This window comes from Phasianus colchicus, chromosome 1 (genome assembly GCF_987193195.1).
Source record: "Phasianus colchicus chromosome 1, bPhaCol1.hap1.1, whole genome shotgun sequence".
In the NCBI taxonomy this organism is placed as follows: Eukaryota; Metazoa; Chordata; class Aves; order Galliformes; family Phasianidae; genus Phasianus; species Phasianus colchicus.
This window is the reverse complement of record NC_143436.1, coordinates 166,204,987-166,223,873: the sequence shown is the minus strand read 5'-3', so window position 1 is coordinate 166,223,873 and position 18,887 is coordinate 166,204,987. Positions and strand designations below refer to the sequence as shown.

The following is an 18,887-nucleotide window of genomic DNA, read 5'->3' as shown; positions in this document are numbered from 1 at the left end:
TACAGGGTGTTTCTTTTCTTTTTTCTTTTTTTTTTCTTCTTTTTTTCCTTTTCTCCCCTTAGAAATCTAGCTAGATGATGGCTTCCTCTGTGAAATCATTTTATCCTACACTCCAGGATAAGATCTGTCTTTCTCTATCACATAACCTAGAAGATGAAGTGATCTGCAACAGAATTTGTAACTATACTATTGATGTATCCATGCAGAAGCCGATCTTAATGACAGCAGGGTTTCTTCAAGAACATGTATGGATCATTTACTTTTACAGTTCTTTCACTTATTAGAAGCTTACAGTCATCATTACAGATGTGCTTGTGAGCAGATGCTTTTCAAGTTAACACATTAGCTCCCATTTATGCGCTGTCTGCTTGGTACAAATACATTTGATTTGTCATCTAAACTCAGAGAAGATCCATAGATTCAAACAGGATCAAACATGCTAGCTTTTTAATCAATTTTGGTAAAGAACAGATCTCCAAGAAGATTAGTTACAAAAACAATTATTTTGAAAATTATCTGGTTTGGAAGCTAATTTCTTAACCATTTGCAATGTTTTTTTAGGTTTTTTTTTTGTTTGTTTGTTTGTTTGTTTTTAGTTTTTGTCTTATTTTAAAGGTGTCATATATTAAGACCCCTGCAGATATTCTGATAGACAAAATTAGGGAAGACCTTGTCATAGGTTTTGTCTTTCACATAATAACTTCAGTGAGGTTTAGCATTTATTGAGGAAATAATTTCAGTCTATATAGCCATAAAACACTAAACCTTTGTAGTCCAGGTATCTTAAGCCCATATCTTAAACATCAGGTTATTGGGGTCAACTGTATTGCCTGATCTGCCCACTTATATACCACTATGCATACAGAGATGTGAGGTTTGAGGACTAGAAAGAGAGAAAAGGTGTAGCTTACTCACTTGCAAACACAACAGGAAAGTTTTGTCAAGAAATTTAGACATCTAATTCTATCTTCCTCACTAGTTGAGTAGAAGAAGCATTCACTGTAAGGATGCAAAACAATATATTAAATGTAGTGTTGGTGTGTCAGGTCTCATGTTACAAAGTCAGAGGCAATACATTACAATAGAAATTCTCAATTTACTAATCTACAAACAAAATAAATGAATCAAATAGAGAAATAAGTGAAATGGAGGCTTCAACTCTTTTAATCTTTTAATCAAAGGCTTAGCGGCAGAGTATTATAATGAAGACCCCACATTACCAAGTCTTCATTACTTGAATGCTAAATTCATTAGTGTTACTATGAAGTTTCATAAATTATTTAAAATAGCCTTGTCAAAATAAATGAACAAAGTACATTCTGTGATACTCTAGCATTTTTTCCTTTTTTTTTTTTTTTTTCCTTCTTCTCACTGTGTTTTCTTTTGTGCTTTGTAGTTCAAGAATTAGTTGATTCACAATGAGATGGGTTTTGAAGGCTATTTGTGTTAGTGGGAGTATTACAACTAAACTTGGTGGGAGTCTGAGTGGGCCCTGAGTATCCCTGTATCAATGAAAATAAGTAATGTCCTATTGTTATCTCTTATTAGCTACAAGCATGACAGAGCAGGGCCTGGCTGACTTTATGACTACACAGCACTTAATGCAATGGGGCCTCCATTCTCCATGTAATTTCTCCATTAATTACACAGTTATCTTATGAATGCAATTATTTCAAATCTTTGCTATGTATTCAAGATTTTATTATTATTATTATTATTATTATTAATTACCTGCTTCTCACATGTTCTAATCTGTGGATAAATAAAATATGTACTATAAAATCTGTCAAGTAGCTGTTATCAAGAATAACAACATTTTAAGAGCATCTTTAATAGCAGTTAAATGGTCAAAGCAGGAGAAAATAGAATGTTTTAGAGGGAATTTAATATTTTTTAGATAATAAACACTCATAAATATATACATATATATGTATTTCTGTTTATGCATGTGTACATAAAACTCTGGGTTGAGTTGTAATCTGCTACTTGAGCAGATAACCAGATGCTTGTGAGTTCTATAAGAAGTTTTCTCTTCTACAAAACTGACTCAATAGACACCTCAAAAAAAGAAAAAAAGGAGGAAATACTGCATGGCTGAAGGGATGCAACAATGAATATCTGATAATAATTAGTAAAAGAAAATTCCTATGATAGCTTTTTTTCTCAGGAAACGTAGTTTTACTCTCCTCAACATGGTGTTCTGCCTAATAGTCACAGTGATTGTAGACAGTATCTGAATTTTATTAGATGAAGCATAAAAGGTAAAGCTCCACTCGGATCATTCTTATAGAACACCTGATACTGGAGACCCTTCAACTTCCATGGAATTCTCATATAAAGTATGGCGAAACTATAATGTTTAAACTACATCTGCAAGAAGACAAAATCATTCTTTAATCCCAAGTAATAAAAGAATCCATCTTTTTAAAATATAATAATCTCAGATTTTATTTTATATTATTATTATGTGCAGTGTCTTTATTTCAGTGATGTAAAAATACTCTGTCTACTGAATTTATTCTGCTTTGGAATTCCCCTGTATAGTCATGCACTGAGTGTGAGTACTGAGGAAAAGGTATTATTCTTAGGCTGTAAAGTCTCTTCTTCATTTGGTTGGATATATTCCCATTAGTGTTTGTTCATATGTGAGTGAGAGGGAAGCTGCTGGCACTTTTCTCAATTCTTTAGTAATCTCAAAAGTCCTGGCAAAATCTATCTGCTTTTTGTCATTGGTAATACACTAATGCTGGCTAAAATATTGCTGATTTTCATAGTCAACTTCTACTGATGTGAAGGAAGAATGTTCTCCCTTCTTAAGAGTTAATTGACAAACCAGGTCTCTGTCTCTCTTACACCATCATAGGGCATATATATGCTCTCTACGTAACCTGATTACATGCTTTAGCAGCAGATGCTAGTACTATTTCATGGGGGCAATAGAACTCTGCAGACACAAAGTAGTAGATCTAAAAACAATTATCTTTCTGCCACAAAATATTTTTGTGGGGAGTCCTTTCATGTGTCCAAGCCTTTGGAAAATAGAGTCACACCAATATGTTTCCTGCTTTTTATTTGTATGACATGGTAAAAGGGACAGTTGGTTCCCAAAAGCACTGTTTCAGTTTATCTGGAGACTCAGTCCAACATTGCTACCTATCTGGAACACTCTCATCTCTCACTGTAAGAACATAAGACTTCTTTCTCATGAAAGCTTACATTTTTCAGAAATGGATAAGCATACCAGAGAAGACTGGCATGGTATAATGCCACATTCTGGCTCAGTTCGAACCCTTATAGCAGATAAATATGAAATGTCATAACAGATGTCTGCTTAAAATGCAAGGGCTTTACTTATGAATCTTATGTAAGGTTCAGCATCGCTTGTTCGCACAGTTGACGGTGAAGTGGGTCTGGCTCCCAGCCCAGGTCTCTCACACAATGATTAACCTGAGACTACATGGCACCATCTGGTACTGTCTCAGGTAGGAAACATATATAAATGACTGAACAGTTACGCTTTTCCCTCTGTAAGCAAAGTAATATTTGAGGAATAGAACGTTTTTCTTTTCCCAGGCAGAACTGCCTTGAATTATTTCATGCACAGATAAAACACTCAACAAGCACTAAACTCTCTCCTAAAAACATGCTTGTGTCTCTTTCATTCCTTCTTTGTTTAGTCACATTCTTTCTTTTTCTCTGTCTTTTTCTCCCTTTTTCCCTCTGTCCCTTCCTCTGCACTCCCTCCCTCCCTGCCTCCTTCCCTTCTCTCTCACTCCCATTCTTTCTCCTTCCTGCTTGTCTTTCTTATCTCTTTCCCTTTTTTCCTTCCTTTTTTTCTTCTTTCCGTCTTTTTCTTTTCCTTTTTTTTTTTTTTTTTAATCTTTCTTACACTTTCAATCCATTGTTCCTGAACGCTGATCTTGAGAAAGAGGCTTGATTAACTAGCACCCCTGATCTGCCCTATTTCCTGTTCTATTTTTTTTTTCTTTCCTCTGGTGAAGTATTTCTGTATGAACTTTTTGTGAGTCAGTACATGAAGTAAATAACCAGAATCAGCTCAGAAAGAGTGATGACTCCCAGGATTGACAAGATGGCATGACCCCCACTTACACGGAAAATTCTGGCTCTTTGGAAATGTCTCATGGCCAGTTTAAATGAAGGTTCATGTAAGGAAACAACATTAAGCAAATGGAGAAAAATGCAGGTGAAAAGAATCACCTTCCATCTTTCCCATCTCTCTCTCTCTCTCTCTCTCTCTTTCTCTATCTCTCTTTCTTGAGTAGTCATATATTTCAGTGGTTTAAAACCAGGAGGGCACGATCCCCTTTTGTTGCTGCCCTTTAGCATTTTAAAACACAACAGTTGAGCCTCTACCCTTCTTTATGTTTCTAACAAATCTATTTAGGATGCCCCTTTAAAATACATAAAATCTGAAATATGAAAGCCTTAAATTGTAAAATATTCCATACTAATGCTTCCCATCTCTCTGGATGTTCACATTAAGAAATAAAGGAAATATTTACTGAGGTACAAGGAGTCATGATTACAAGTAATGGGATGGAATTCAGAACAGACAGATGTAGTTTGAAAAGCATGAAAGGTTTCCTCACACTTATATGTCTGATAACATAGAAAACACTCTAAAGGGAAGTTGTAAATAAATCATCAACATTTAAGAAATAGTCTAATGATCAGTTCTTCATTTACAGTGACATGAACTAGGCAGCCCAACAGGGCCTTTCTATCCTTGGCTTCCATTATTCTATGTTAAAATTAGAAGGCAAATAAGCAGAACAGTTCATGACAGTCTTATCTTTTATTGCCAGTAGGAGAATGCTTACTGTTACCCAAGCTAATCATACTGCAATATAACTTCAACATTTTATATTGGATATTATTATAGGTACATATCACTATAACATACTGCTTTCATTTTGAACCCATCATGGTGCTGTAACAGTTTTCTAGCAACACATATTAAATTTAAAAAGGAAAAAATGAGTGGGAGGTATAGTACTCAATTATATCTACTGTAGCTTCTGTTTTACGGGTTTTATCGTTAGACTTGGTTTTCATTACTAGTTCACTATAGGAATTGGGATTTACTTTGTATGTACATCATTTTATTTTGAGAGTCTCCAGGGCTTTTAAGAGTATTCAGCCTTCTATATACTGTGGTATTTAATTTGTTTGCTTTTTTTTTTTTTTCACATTTTTTTATTTCATTTAAATTAATTGTTACTTAGATCAATGATTTTCACATGTCAGTATACTGTTGGGATGCTGGGGAAGAAAAGAGTTTTTGGTGAAGTTTCATGAGGTGTGGGGAGACTTACTTATATGCAAAATATATCATTGTTAAAACTCTTTCATTTGAGGTGGTAGAAAGAATCTTTATAATCTTCATTATAAAGTGAACTAGAAAGTGATACTAGAAATCAGGCCTAGATACACAGAAGAAATAATGTTTCTCAAATTATCACATTTTTGGGAGGAAGTAGGTGACTTTATAGAGTAAAAGATCTATTCTTTTTATTGCTACTTACTTTTCCAAAGAAATTTTAGATAAAAATACAGAAGATCTGATTTTTCATTTTATCTTTTTCTAAATTATGGCAAAATATGTGTAACAATTGATAATGTTAATCCATTAGCAAAGGGCTAATCTGAAATTCAGCTCTGTCTTACTCTAATACAGTACTGCTAGATCTTCATTTCATTAGCTAAATACCCAGATTAGAGAGATGTCCAGAAAATTCATCTTTGTTCATTGGAAATCACTCATGGATAAAGCAAAGGTTACTGGAGGAGTTAGCATCTGCTTGTAAACAAGGTAGGACCTCTGTTTAGTAACCGCTACCTAAGGAAAGGCCTTTTCATAGAAACGTAGAAACATGTGATTTGGAAGGGACCTTTAGAAATCATCTGGTGATGAACATGGACACCTATAGCTAGATCAGGCTGCTCAGAGCCCCATTCAGCCTGATCTTGAATGTTTCCAGGGATGGAGCATCCACCATCTCTCTGGGCATTCTATTCCAGTGCTTCATTATTCCAATCATAAAAATCTTTTTTTTTTTTTTTTTTTATATCCAGTATAAATCTCCCCTGTTCTAGTTTGAAAACATTTCCCCTTGTCCTGTCACAACACATCGTGCTGCAACATCTGAGCCCTTCTATGTTGTAGCCCCTCTTTAGTTACGAAAGGCAACTCTCGGGTCTCCAGGTTAGACAACCCCACTTTTCTCAGCCTGTCCTCATAGGATAGGCATTTCATCATCCCTTGGATCATTTTTGTGGACCTCCTCTGGATGTGTTCCAACAGGTCCATGTCTCTCCTGTTCTGAGGACTCCACATCTGAATTCAGCACTCAAGATGAGACCTCATCAGTGCAGAGTAGACAGGATCACCTTCCTTTACTTGTTGGCCATGCTTTTGATGCAGCCCAGGATACAGTTGGCTTTCTCGGCTGTAAGGCATTTAAGGGCACATTGTTGACTCATGTACAGCTTGACATCTCTCAGTACCACCAGGCCTTTTTCTGTAGGGCTTTATTCAATCATTTTGTCCCCTAGCTTGTACGGATAGTGAGGGTTGCCATCACCAAGTACAAGACCTTGCTTGCATTTGGCTTCATGAGGTTCACCCAGGTCCACTATGCGAGCCTGTTTAGGACTGTCTGGATGGTGTCTGGTCTTTCAGGTTTGTCAGCTGTACCACACTCCTTGGTGTCACCCAGAAATTTGCTGAGGGTGTACTCAATACCACTGTTGAAGTCACTGATTAAGATATTAAAGAGCATTGCTCCCACTGCTGACTTCTAAGGGATACCACTCATCACCATCTTTTGATGATTAGTTTCCATGTCTAGTACATCTTTGTCCTCTGAGGTACTATATGAAAACTTCACTACTTATACTACCTGTACAAAATGAGAGTTTACACCTATAGTTTCATTTACATAAAAAATTATATACACAGATTCTCTGGCTGATATCTAGTACTTTCAATCAATAATTTCAACTGAAAAGTTCATAATAATACCTTATACAACTGAAGAATGTTCTGTTTTGTTCAGAACAGAAGAGGCAGTTTTCATTAGGAATCTGATTTAGATGAGAAAGATAGGTTTATTAATTTGGTTTCCATTTATTTCTACTGACATATGTCACAAGTAGCTTATTACTTACTAGTGACAAATAATGCTATGTGAATTTAGTCTTTCTTGCTGTATTGTTGCCTGTAAAAGAACTATGCTATCAGAAATAATGCTACATGAATTCAGTCTTTCTTGCTGCTGTTGCTGTTGCCACTGAAAGAACTATACTATAAGAAATTATTGAGACACAATTAAAGAGTGATCATCAGGAGTGAATCAGCATCTGAGAGTTGGGATTACCATTGTAGCATCTATGGTCCTTTCTGTCCTGCTGATGTCTGAGTCTTTGGTGAAGTAAATGAGAAACGTGAGTGTGTGGGGACAAGGAGAGTCACCACAGCCTGGCTTCATCTTTTGTTTACCCACATATCTGCCTAGAAAGGCATCAGAATTATGATGGAGTGTTGTAGAGGTGATGGGTAGGAAATGACAATTACAGAAGTGTAGTGAATCTGGATACTAGTGCTTGACAGAAATCTAGTCAAAACTGATATTGCCATGTTATTGACATAGTAGCAAGCCTAATTTTATTGGCTTTGTTTAGCCATGAATTATATAAAATTATATTTAGATATACTTAGAACTGCAATATTACCAAAAACAAAAATCACTCTCTCTGTATATATACATACATTTATTTATGTGTAAACACACACACATTTGTGGATAAAGCTGAATATGGGTAAATACACACATACACATACATTTATGCACAAAACCATATTCTTTTAAGTGGGAAAAATAGACCTGATATCTATATCAAATGTATACTTCTCACTATGCACAGCCTCAGCAAGTATTTTTAATAAGATGTTAAGACAAGTAGGATGGGAATTGAAGTGAAGGGCTATATTGCTGTGATCCATAGTCCTATCATTTCTGTAGTGACTGAATAGCTGTGTATCACAGCTTGTAAAAAAACTCACGATGCACAGAGAGCATTTGAAGAAAACATCAGCTCAGTCTTTCTTTTCAAATGTTACTACTTACAGAAAGTCACCAGTATGATAAGAATTTAAAATCCTATTAGGCAATTCAGATTTTTTTTTTTTTCTGTAATTTGACATGAAAGTCTTTTTGTTAGTGACTTTCATATTGTATTAGCTATAAAAAGGGAATGAAGAAGTAGGTTCTGGCTGCTGGCCAAGTCTGAGATGCAATCCTACCACAATAAATTCCAGGATGAATGGCAGAAGCATGCAAATGAGTTACAAACTCAGATGAGCAAACGTAGCACATGCAGGCTGGCATGAAAGTGCAACAACCTCTGATTTCTGCTAGGACAGAATTGCTTTGAATTTGAAGGGCAGAGCATTAGCTCAGAGCTGTTTTTTATCCTTTAGTCTCTCATATAGAGACGAATACTTCTTTAGCAGGTTGGACAACGTCTGTTCCACCTTATTAAGGATCATTCTTACACAAATCCTCTTCTTTTCCCAATTCATGGATATAATTTCATCTCCCCATTGTAATTTTCTTCAGGAGGCTTACTGTCTAATATTTCTATTTTCTTAGAAACCTCAAATATTTAGCAGAGAAGTATAGCTCAGCACCTCACAATCCCTATATGAGTGTGGAAAGAGAATAAAATATGTACATGGTATAAATTAGACTTCAGAATGAGGTATATTCATTTTAGGGGGTAAATGGAAGGAGAGAATCAAAAGATTATGAGCCTAGTTAGTACACCTATCTACAGAGAGACTTAACTAGGAAAGAAAATCCATATCTAATTAAATTGAAAATTGCAGGGCAATATGTGGGGGGGAAAAAAAAAAAAAAAAAAAAAAAAAAGAATAATGTGTACCTTTACACATCCAATGTTACATCAAAATATCTGGTCTTATGGAGGTGGTTTTTCTTTTTTTTTTTTTGGTATGTGGACTGCACAGTAGATAAAAACACTTCCCCTTCAGCCTGCAACAGAATTCAAACTTTAAACGACACAATAAACAGATTTATGCAATTCACTTGTGGTGTCACTAAACCTTAACATAAAATTATACTGCTGAAAGTGAAAAGAGCTCAGAGGAGACAGCAGCCAGCGTTTACCTAGTAATCAAGGTACCGTACTGATAGTGCTATATGTATATAGTATGATATATATGATATATAGTATGATATAGTTTGACATTCAGCCTGGAAATCTGAGTGCAGCCCTTCTGTATCTACAGGGGGCTGTAGGAAGGAAGAGGACAGACTCTTTAGCAGAGTCTGTGGTGACAAGGGGACAAGGGGAAATGGTTTCAAACTAAAAGAGGGGAGATTTAGACTGAATATTAGGAAAAAGGTTTTTCTATGACAAGGGTGGTGAGACACTGTAATATGTTTTCCAGAGAAGTGGTGGATGCCCTGTCCTTGGAAACACTCAAAGTCAGGCTGGACGGGGCTCTGAGCACCTACCTAGTGGTTTATGACCCTGTTCATTGCAGGGGAGTTGGACCAGATGGCCTTTAAAGGTCCCTTCCAACTCAAACAGTTCTATGATTCTATGATTCTATCTAGGCCAAGTATTGCAAAACCATTTCTTCTTTGCTTTCAGAAGTAACAGATTTTAAATAGCAGTATATAGTGAAGAAATCAAAGAAGTGTACACACATAAAATCATATTTCCCAAATCCTGTTTTTTGAATGTGTTTGAAATTATTTTCTATTAACTGTAAAATGGATGTGGGATTATTTAATTACTTAATTAATTGATTCAATTATTTAAATCAGTTTTTAGTACAGATGTATTAGTTGTCAGTGACTGGAATTGCTAACCCAGATTTAGCAGAGGTGAATTCTGTCCACAGTTTTCTCAATAACTAACATAGTGTGCTGCAAGTTCTTTTCAAGGTCTATACTGCAGTGCCTCAATTTCTAAAATGAAAATAGTGTTTCATATTAAGATATATGGCTGAAAAGAACATCAGGAAACAGGAACCTGTATATAGAATTTTGTGCTTTGAGTGAAAGAGATGATTAGAAATGAGGAAAAAAAAAAAAAAAAAAAAAGCTTGGAATTATATTACCATCAGGAGATAGGAGATATTGGTGATCAGCTCAGATAAATTTGGGTTAGTCACTAAGCTTTCTAATTTAACATCTGCAAGACTCAAGCATGAATCTTAAACAATGTTTATTGAAAGCTGTCTAACCTAAACTGCTGTTTATAGTATATTATGTTTTTTTAACATAAAAAATTCATACATATTTATAAACTTATATATGTGTATATGCTACGGAGTAGCTGTAAAAGATAAACCTAAATGACAGTACATGGAAGGAGGGAAAATACAGGCAAGAAAGAGCTCACATTTCAAAGTAAAACTGAACTTCTTTTCAAAGCACTTTAATATATATATATTATTTTCCAAGATACAGAACTTCAAAAGACTCTGGTAAAAATGAAGATAAATAGATTATTTTTATGCTGTTAAAGTGACTCATCATTTCAACAACACTTGTGATATTTTTATGGATTTCCACCCCAAATTACTTGAGTTCTGTCTTATAAAAGATATGTTCCTTTTATCTACATTATTTTTATCTTCTCACTGAACAGAAAAAAAGAAACTTTATAATCACCTAGAGTACATTGTTTGATGTCGGCACTAGACCACTCAACAAATCTAGAAAGGTGTGATTACTAGAGTATATGAAAGACTGATGATAGTCACTACAGTGATTTTTACTTACCTAAAAGAAAATAAAACATAAACAAGTGGAATAATGTCTATAAAGTAGAGCTTATTACAATCTTGGCAAAACTGGAGGTTTTTAGTTGTTTGTGTTTGCTACACAGCAGCTATGCCAACTGATTCTACATCCTTTCCTATTTTGAAACCACCTGGCTGGCCATTCTTCTGTCATAGAATTTACTGTCTGATGCTGTGACAGATGACGCCCACTAAATCTTGGGCTGCACTTGGCATTAGCTAGAAAAGTTAATTGGCATTTAATGTAAAAGCTTATACAGATCTGGGGCTTGAACATGAGTAATCCACAAACTCAAGTGGAAATTAAACATCTTACTTCTCTTGGCTAGGATTTGACTACCTGGATAATTTAGAGGATCTAGCTTTGGCATTTTAGGAGATTTCAGCCTTGTATGGGACATGTGACCCCAGATGCTGTTAAGATTTAGGAAGCAATAAAGGGGGAGAACAATCACAGTCTTGTTCTTATTTTTGTGGCTTCTTTAGAATCATAGAATCCTTAGAGTTGGAAGGGACTTCTAAAGGTCATGTAGTCCAACTCCCCTTCAATGAACAGATCTACAGCTAGATCAGGTTGCCCAAGGCCTGATCCAGCCTTGCCTTGAAAGTCTCCAGGGATGGCTCATCAACCATATCATTGGGCGATTTGTTCCAATGTCTCACCACTGTAAAAGACCTTTCCTTATGTCCAGCTTAAATCTACCCGCTTTAAGCTTGAAGCCATTTCCCCTTGTTCTGTCTCCACAGAACCTGGAAAAGAGTCTGTCCCCCCTTTTTTTTTTTTTCCTGTAGTTCCCCTTTAGATACTGAAAGGCCACTTTCAGGTCTCTTTTGAGCCTTCTCTTCTCCAGGCTGAACAGCCCCAGCTCTGTCAGCCTGCCCTCAGAGGAGAAGTGTTCCATACCATGAATCATTATCGTGGCCCTCCTCTGGATTTGCTTCAACAGGTCTATGTCTCTCTTGTTCTAAGAGCTCCACATCTGGATGCAGTACTCAAGGTGATTTCAGTATGTCTGTTTTATATGGTGCTGTTATTTATTGCACGGCATGATTTTCTCCATAAACATCATTTTAATAATCCAGAATGTTTTTGATAAAAGTATTTAAAATGTATCTTCAGATAGATGGTATCTTCCTAATACATTATAATCCTTCCAGGAGATAAGTCTGAGGGCTAGCAGAAGCTTTCAAACACACCATAAAAGATCCAAGTAATGACAGTCCTTTCAAAACTTTTTTTTTTTTTTCATTAAAATCCTCTGTGTAGTTTGTGAAGAATATTATATTCAGAACCACACTCCTCACACCAAAAAAAAAAAAAAAAAAAAAAAAAAAGGCAGCATCCTGCTGTAGGAGAGTGTAACAAAATGGATATTTCCATAAAAATCACAGCAAATAAATAATTTCTCCCAACACTTTATCCCCCAATAAAAGTCTTCCTCTATCTCCCAGAACTTTATCAAGGTTTCACGGGTTTATTATCACTTCTTTCTAGAAATATGGATAAAATCTGTTCAGAAACTTTATTCACATTGCTATTCTTCTGAGCACAATAGGTGAACAAACCTTCAATTACTTACTATTCACAACATTAGCAAAATTGGTATTTATAGCAAATGCATGGGCGCAGCCTAGATCTGACTATGACATCCTGTCACAGTATACTACTTGCATCAAAAAAAGGCTTTTATTGACATTCTTACTTTCTTCCTGGTTTTATCTTTTTTTTTCCCCCCCCTTATAATCTCAGAAAAATCCCCACTGAAAAAGGAAGAGTATAAAGCCTTCTGAAAAATTAGTAAAATACTTTAAGATGATCCACCTGCTTTAAAGCTGCAGATATACTAATGTTTGTATAATCAGCTTTCTGATGGAAAACTTCAAAGCTTCTGAGCTACCTGCAAACAGCACTGCCTGTAGCAGTGGGGCAAGCAGAAGGGAAGAGAATTGACAGGAGAAAGGAGAGATGGCAGGTGGGAAAAGGAATTACAGGCTTTAGCTGCTTCATGGTTAAACTTAACAGTATTACTATTTCAAAAAAATTAAAGTGAAATAAATGCTGCTGTTGTTTTTATCACCGATCATAATTATTTAATAAAAGCGATGTTGCTCTATGCTGGTTGTGGATCTTGGTGCAAAGGGCACAAGAGAAAAAAATACCACCACCCACTCAGTGTGCAGTTCCCATTTTGGTAAACTGTAGTCTGCTTGATCTCTGGAAAGGAGTTTTAGCCCAGAGAGCATTCTCTCTTATCCTGTTGGGGAAAAAAAGAAAAAACAAAAACAAAATTTATCTCTGTTCCCTATGCCACCTGCTCCATCTTGGAGTAGTGACTGTATGGTCTTGGTTGGTGGAGGAATAAAAACAAACATTGCCCAACAGGGAGGAGAAGCAGAAAACCCTACAGAGCTGCCTGGAAGAAGGATGTTGTGCTTTACATCCGGGTGGGGCCTGCCTTAGGCATTTTCCCTTTGTAAGTCAGCAAAGCTGGTGGCAAGGCAGACTTTGTATCAGAGCTTTACCACTAAAAACACAATCATCAAGTAAGAGCTCAGCTTTGAACAACATGTGCTCAAAAGCATCTTTTTATATTGCATGTTTTTGCAGCTGGTGCTTACACAAAGGAAAATGCAGGAAATAATAGGAAAAGTCTTTGGTGACTTGTGTAGTGGGGCATGTATTCCTGGAGTAGACTTCACACTACTCATTAATAAAGTAAAAGCAATTAAAAAAAATAATAACAGTATTACCCACTTATTCATACTTATTTTTATCTTAAATGGGTTTTGTTTCCTCTCCTGGTGAAACAGGGCCTGTATTTTGGGTGGGCTGAAGATTTCTGAGCCAGTTCCTCAGCTGGCCTCGTTAAAGCCTATTTACATGAAGGCAGTGGTGCTAAGCCAATTTGCACCAGCTGTGAAGCCAGGACTCCATGTATTTGTATTCATAGGAATAAATGCCTGATGCAGTTTTGATTGGTGATTGAATATTGCCAGGTCCTAAAGCACTGGGTTCTCATTAATCACAGCAGAGATGATTATTACCCTAGGCTTGATTCAGGCTCTCTTAAATAATTTCTAAATTGTAATTTGTTTGGATCTAAGCACTTAAAGGTGTATCTGCATGTATAAGTGCAGTCAAATATACATATTTTGCCCAGCATGTTGAAATAGCTGGAAATGTCCAGCTCTGGTCATGTGAATTGTGACATATAATGCATTTGGGTAGCATGATGTCATGTCATATAGTTACACAAAGCTGCTGAACCACAGCTTCTTTGTGACTGTGAAGCACTCAGTGAGGACTGAAAGTATCTATTTCTATTTCTCTCTATATATTTCAGACAAAATTTTTTGAAGCCTCTTTAAAAACATCTGCTAATCCATCTATGTACCTAAGACTCCTACACTGTTGGTGAAAAACTCTTAACACTTTATGTTGTTGTTGATGAATCACAGGTACCTACATTATCTTTCATCTCTCTTCTGATTTAGTGCATGAGAGAAGATGAATAACCTCTCCCCAGAAGGCTCTATCAATAGGATGTTCTCACTCAACATCAAGTCTCCCAGAGAATACCAACCTCCCCAAGAAGATGCAGCATGGAAGAAGATGCAAAGCTTGTCTGAGAGCTTGAGGGCTTTGGCAGTCCTGTAGTATGCATTTGGTACTCCTGTTTGCCTACCGGGCTTTGGAACTGATCTCTAATGAGGTTACAAACAAGATGTGTGTAAGCTTGTGCTCCGCCCATTCTATTTAAAATGGGTTTGTAAAACAAGAGGAGTGCAAGAGATAAAGTGGAAAGTAGATATTAAGTAATGGAAAAGCTGATTTTTTGCTGTTGCAACAATCACAGTCATAAGATCATCCTTGAAAAAAAGTCTAAGAGGTAAAATTCTAAAAAAAAAAAAAAAAAAAAAAAAAGCACAAAACTGGGCCTGAAAGAAGACTGTTCTCTGCCACAGCAGCACTTTTATTTACCTTCCTTAATGACACTGAGAAATTTTATGATATTTGGCAAATAATTTTCTCCAGTCTGGAGCAAAGCAGAGCATGCCATTGTCATACGCCATAATGTATCTGACATCACAGAATCATAGAATGATTTGGGTTGGAAGGGACCTTTAAGATCATCTCCCTCCAGACCAGGTTGTTCAAAGCCCCATCCAGCTTGACCTTGAATGCGCTCAGGGAGGGGGCATCCACAGCCGCTCTGGGAAACCTGTTCCAGTGTCTCACTACTCTCACAATAAAGAATTTCTTCCTAATATTCAGTCAAAATCTACCCTCTTCCAGTTTAAAACCATTTCCCCTTGTCCTTTCACTACCCACCCTTCTAAAAAGTCTCTCCCCAGCTTTCCTGTAAGCCCCCTTCAGGAACTGGAAGGCCACTATGACATCTCAGAGCTTTCTCTTTTCAGGCTGAAGAGCCCCAGCTCTCCCAGCTGTCCTCATAGGAGAGGTGATCATCAGTGGTGCTGTCTTCAGTCTGTGAATTTAACAAAACTATTGAGGTACTGACCATTGCCAACTTTGTGCTGATTCAGAAAACACTCAACTGCCCTTGCCATGTTCCTCTACCAACCCGGCAGACACACATTGAGTTTGGGAAGAGGATGGGAGGAGATTTGTAAGCACTGACTAAAGAGCTGTGATGTTGTAATTGATGTTTCCAAGAAAGAAGTATTTGTTTCATCCACTGGGTTTAAAAACAAGGAAGGAGAAAGAACTGTGTAAGCTTTAAAAATTCTGCAGTTTTGTTTGACTTATATGAAGAATACATAAAAGAAATATAAGGATTAAGGGAAAAATATAAATGAGAATGAATATATTAAGCCAGATTTGAGGCTGCAAGGCTCTACCAGAATTATCAGGTATGTCTGCAAAGACAGTATTAGCATATGCATTGCCAAGCAGTGGAAACGTAATTGTGATGACAGTTATGAGCCCATAAGAAATATATACAGAAAGACAGGACTTTGGGGGGAAATTCAATTTTAGCACAGAACAGCCTGGTTCCATCTCTAATACTGAGTATTTTTTTTTTTAGCTAGTGCATTTGGATTACAGCTTTCCTGATTCTTCAGAGTGCTTCCAGCGTCTGCAAAAATTACGATTGCTGTGGGGCTGATAAAGCTTGCACCAGCTGGCAATGGGTTGCTGAAGAGTCTGTCAGTGTAAGCGCAGCCAGGGCACATGTTGTCCTGACAGCTCCTGCCCTGTCTCTGTGTGCTTCTGAGATGCCTTCAAGGCAGGCAGGCAGGCAGGGAAAAGGCTTGCTGGCAGTGATGTGCTGCTGCTTTGTGCCTCATGAAGAGGGAGATCACCTAAGTAAGAATCTGTACATTTATACTTATGCCTCTAAAAGGCAGGAATAGAGTGCTGAAGGGATTTTGTCACTGGAATTGCAAAACCAGAATGGAAACGTGAATAGATTCCATGTAGAGAGGCAGACATTTGTATGAGAACAGGTGGAAAGCTAAACCTAAACCATGCTGATGCCAAAATTATATAGTAACACAGGGAAATGGCCAGTGTTCACTGTAATCTCCTGAAGTACCTAGGTGCAGCCTCAAGAGGATGAGGCACCTTTTGCTTTCCAACCTTAGTTGCTCTGGGCTCCTGTGCAAACTGTGTCAAATCAGAAGCCTTGTCCTGCTTAGCCAACACCTCAGCCATATTCCAGAATGGGAGGCCCTAGGCAGACAGGAAATGGTGCCTGCTAACAGCCCTGGAGAGCTGTTGGATACCAAGTAGGTATCCAGGTACTCATCTATTTCTTCTATGAGATGCCTCTTATAGCCAAAGCACCCAAATAACTCAGGAAGACTTTTTTGTTGATCTTTTGGTCAGCTGCCTACTATCAGTCATTGGTGAGATTTCAAAGCCTTATTCACTTTGTATATCTGGTCTGGACACTGGCATAGTGTATGGGCTGTGGAAGAACTGGATGCAGCGTGGAAGAATGAAATGAGATAGTAAACACTTTCTCAACTCTCTACCTTTATTTTCTTGTATTGTCTTCTTTATTTGCATTTTAACCTAGTGACTTCTATTGTTCCCTACTGGTTCTCCCCTTCCATCGGGCTGCACTTTTCCTTACTCTCATTGCTCTATTCCTTGTGCACAACTTGGCTGGAAGCAAGACTAATAAGATTTTCAATCTACAAAGCACAGATGGCACTTTCCATGCTTCAGAGACTGGCAATCTTGTTTGTCTCACTTCCTGGTCATTAGCAGAGGGAAGAGAGGAATGGGAGGTGCAGCAAGTATTTGTTAAGGCTAGCAGAGGAAAATGCCCCCTATCAGCACTGCTAGAGAGTGAAGGTGGCTGAGGAACAGAGAAGATAATAAAGAAACAAGATGCAGTGATCAGTACATGAGTCCAATCTAATAATGATGTAGAAAAAACAAAACAAAACAAAACAAAACAAAAAAAACCCCAAACAGTATAAAAGGGAAGTGCACTAAAATGAAAGTAAAGTGTATTGTTCGGAAATGAATAGTCTAAATACAGAGAGTTTAGAGAAGCAAGAGCCACGTGCTGGGAGATGGAAGAGATGCAGAGTTTTATGGCAAGAACAAGAACTGTGCAGTAATGTCAGCTAGTTGTGTAGGCGGGTATGACATTCATGGGGCTGAAGGCCTAGGGCTGGAGCTGTGAATGATAAAAAGCTGCTGCAATAAGAATGAGAACATGACCAAAAAGAATTAAGTTCTGTATTTTAAAATGTCTATAATGTTGGTTAGCAAAAGCAAAAACAAAACAAAACAAAAACAACCCAAGAAAACAACATTTTCAAAATAAAAAAAAGAAACAAAAAACAGAAAGCTTGCAGTGCATTTTCCTATAGACTTTTATTCAAAAACAAAACAAAACAAAAAGAAACAAACATGTTAGTTCTATGTCTCTGTTAAACTCCAATTTTTCTTATTAGCATTGGATCTCTTAACACTTACAAAAGTACCCTGTAACTGGTGGGTAAAGAAATGACAATATTTTTCTAAAGATTTTTTAAAATCTCTAGTCTTTTTTAATTTTTATTTATTTATTCCAAATTGAGATGAAGAGCCTTGTTAACATTAATGAAAAACTACAGTAAAAGAGCAGCTCTCATTAGTCCCTGGTGGATACACATGGATACTCACCTTAAGTCCAAGATCCACCAGAAGCCAACCATCTCCAGGTTGGTTGATGTCAGAACTGCTGATAAGAAACAGAAATAACTTTATGTGCTGGGCTAGAATCAACTATAGCAAAAGGTTGTGATAACAGTGACTGTGAACTATCCCTTATATCATCTCCCAGTCAGCAAGGATGTCTTGGATGAGAAAGTGCTCGGTGTCCACATGGGAGAAGAAAATACCTGCAGTCCAACAGCCTCTGCTAAGAAACATTGCTGTATCAGGCACTGAACTCTCCTTTGTCTCTTCTGCAAGAAATACAGGAAACCCTTCTAAAAAGACAGTCAAGGTGTCTTTTTATTTGTTTCTTTTACCTTGTTGTTTTGTTTTGTTTGTTTGTTAATCAAATGTATAATCAATCCTTGTGAAATAGAAAAATGTATATATTTGCATATTATCATTTTTGAGACGCCAAACTTAAAAGCTATTGTAGAGCCATAGAAATGTTGGTTGGAAGAGATATCTGGAGTCGTGTCTTCTAACTTCCCAAAGATGTGATATTTTGATATGGAAGGTTCCACACCTCCTCTGGGCAGCCTGGTCTATTACTGTGTTATTTTCCTACTGGAAAGGTTTTTCCTACTTTCTGATCTGAACATCCTAAGCCACAGCTTGTGGTCACTGCCCTTTGTTATACCACCTGTCACTAACAATATGAGTTTGGCATGTACCGTCATCGCAAAATGTCAATTGCCTTGATAAATGAATACACTGTTTTTAACGCCACAATGCTCAGTTCTCAGTGTATTAGTGCTAAGTGCTTATAAAGGATGACTTCATGAATGCATTGGAGATGGTGCCCTATATGATTTTATCTCCTTACTTAGGATAAAAACTTAC

General features: G+C 36.9%; 1 long non-coding RNA gene across 2 annotated transcripts; it reads left to right on the top strand.

The window, feature by feature from the left end:
• The first annotated feature begins 14,963 nt into the window (after window positions 1-14,963).
• Window positions 14,964-18,296, top strand: LOC149920223 (uncharacterized). Of its 2 annotated transcripts, XR_016470298.1 has the most exons (4): window positions 14,964-15,011; window positions 15,284-15,376; window positions 15,913-16,193; window positions 18,172-18,296. It is a non-coding gene; the product is annotated as an uncharacterized LOC149920223 (long non-coding RNA). The 2 variants fall into 2 exon arrangements; XR_016470287.1 differs by lacking the exon at window positions 18,172-18,296 and having other exon boundaries at window positions 15,913-17,038.
• The last annotated feature ends 591 nt before the right edge of the window (window positions 18,297-18,887 follow it).